Raw genomic sequence first — 2,916 nt, 5'->3', positions numbered from 1 at the left:
TGAATTTCTGGAATCAAAAGTAAATGTTGGTTCACTTCCTTACTGGTTCAGTCTCCTGCAGCTTAGACTGCTCTGCAAAGATTGAATCGATTCAGCCTCAGGCCTTTTGACTGTACTTATTTGAGGCCCAGTTTAAAGAAACAAAAACCCAGCTCCCAATTAGGCACCTAAATAAGGATCACATATTCAAATGGGTTGGGCACCTGGGCTGCTCCCAAATGACCACTGCCATGTGGCTTGTAGTGCTGCAAATGTGTGCATGGCCACATTCTGCACATTCAACTGTTCTTTGTACTGCAAGGTAGCAGCTAGGGGGGTTGACCCCAGCCTCCCCTCCTCCACCCAAGTTATCCTGCCACACACCAGAGGGCTCCTGGCATAGGCATTCCCTGGAAACAAGTAGCAGTGGCATAAGGTGTGCCGGTGCTTCCTGTCCCCAGGGAAACAAATGTCCACGCTTGTGTGGACACGGTCCTGGAGTCTACATCTCTGTTGAGAATCTAACCATTTATGTCTTAAGAGGTGCCATCTTTTTTAATGCTCTGCCTCCAAGCTTGAATGTTGTCCATAAGATATTTCCGAAGCTGTATCACTTCCCTCTGTATTCTGACTTCATAGAAAATCACCTCAAAGATAAGTGTAATCAGTGTGATAAGAAACAGACCTGTCTCGTTCAGAAATAAGCAGACATTTCCTGTTATTGGCGTGTCCGAGGGAGGAGCATGTAAACTAAATGTAAATGTTTACACAAATTCAAGTCATTCCACCAAAGGCAAGAATGTTTAGCCTGAAGCACTGATGACAGCTGAACACTCCTAAAAGACTAACTGTGGGACAGATGCTTAGTCTTGCTCAGGACTGTACAGCTGCTTTCCAGTGGAGAGGAAAACAAGTGGCACAGATCAGACTATGCCAGCTTTATATCACCCTCAAATCCCCCTCAGTTTATCAAAGGGATTACACAATGTGGCTGCAGTGAAACAGGACTGGGGCAGTTGATGAAGGAATTCCTTTTCATGCCTATGCTCCTAAGAATGGAAGTACGACATCAGAAGCCAGTTGTGAGCAGCTTTTGGGAACAAATTCAAGTCATCATCTTAGCAATCAGCCTGGCTGTTCTGAAGAAACTTGGGTGTAACATTACCAGTGCATCCCACAACAAAATGACTAACTTCCTATGTCTGGGACAAGCCCATAAACCACATATTCTTAGCCCAGTTGGCCAGGCATACTTAAAGAAGAATGCGTGGTACAGCAAAGTGTACACTACTAGTAATGAAAATAGCTATGTCAGAAAAAGTGTTGTTGTCACATGGAGAATGGCGTATGGGAGAAGGGGCAAAGTAGTATTTATTGTTACCTTTGTTACTGTAGCACCTCGAGGCTTCAGTCAAGATCATGATCCCATCCGCAGTAAATACCTGCACAGAGGGACGGATGGCTGTGCCTTGAATAACTGGTCGGAGAAGACAAGACAGTCAAAAAGTGGCAATCTCAGAGAGGTGAGTGCCTATTAACCAGGTTACTCTGAATCTGAAAGGATGAATTCACTGTGTATTTCTCTCTTACCAATATAGGCTTATAATAATAATGCTTAAGGTTAATGCCAACATCTGCAGACTCACTTGCTCAAAATGTAGGTGATTAAACACGCTTAAGGAAGTGAACATATGCCTGGATTTTCAAAAGTCTGAGGAATCATAACTCCTAGACTTCCAAGGGAGTTATGAACAGTTTGCACTTTTAAGAATCAGGCCACTTAAGTAGGCGCCTAAGTATGGGTGTAAGCTGATAGATGGAAGATTCTAAGGGAGTTAGGTGCCCAAATCCTATTGACTTCCCTCTGGGATTTAGGTAGCTAAATCTCTTAATCATTGCATAAATCCCTTCATCTTTTTTGAGAATCCCAGTTGTAGGTGTCCAATTTTAAGTATGAAAGGATGAATATTTTGACCAAAAGTTGTTTTTTGGGTTTGCAGGAGGATAACAACACGTGCAGTAAAAATGGAATCTCAATAATGGAGCCATCCTCTGAAAGATTTTGATGATTGATCGGATACACCGGAAACTGAAAAGTCCTGCTGAGGTCCCACATTCACGATCCCTTGGGGAAGGTGTGGAGTTGTTTCCTACAATATATTGCCTAGGCTACTGTTTAATTTATGCATTCAGATTACTTATAGTCTTCCATTTTCTGCTGGAAAAAGCAGTAATTACTTGGATCTAAAAATGGAAGCACTGCTGGGAGTTTTCATGCATAAAATAGTGAGGATGGCTTGGAATAGATTTAAAAAACCCACTAACAAATCTAATCAAATGCAGTCTATTTTCTCCTATTCATAGTTTAAAAATAACAACGGCAACAACAATAATAATAGTCTACACGGGAGTGTACTGCCATGCAGCTCTCTCTACAAGATCTCTAAAATAGAAACACACTTCTGAGAAGAAAAAGTCTTTTATTCATGCTTCACAGATATTAATCATTTCCTAGTGCAGGTATAAAAAACAGGCCTCTGCCCTGCAAACATAAATGCCTGTGTTAAGTGAGTAGCTCCAGGAGGTGATTGGGATTATTCATGGGGTTTCCTGCTAGGTTCCGGTGTGGGTAACTGAAGGTTTCTCTCAGCCTACCCTCCTTTCGGCGCGACACCGGCCTGACGTGCCGGGCGAGGTGCACGGCGGGGCGGCAACCCTGGCCCTCCTGCCAAAGGCACAACAAGACAGTCGCACCGCTGGGGCTGGGGCTGCGCTGCCACCACGCGTGTGGGGCCTCGTGTGGCTCCCTGCCCGTCGCCCCTGGCCTGCCCGCATCTCCCGAGGGGAGAGCCGCGCGGCGCGGACAGGGGCCGGCAGCGCCGCAACTCGAAGGCTGGAGGGGGCTTCGGAAACCCCCCGCAGCCCGCCCGGCGCCGG

This window comes from Crocodylus porosus, unplaced genomic scaffold (assembly GCF_001723895.1).
Source record: "Crocodylus porosus isolate Cpor-Errol unplaced genomic scaffold, CroPor_comp1, whole genome shotgun sequence".
Taxonomy (NCBI): Eukaryota; Metazoa; Chordata; order Crocodylia; family Crocodylidae; genus Crocodylus; species Crocodylus porosus.
This window is presented reverse-complemented; position numbering follows the sequence as displayed.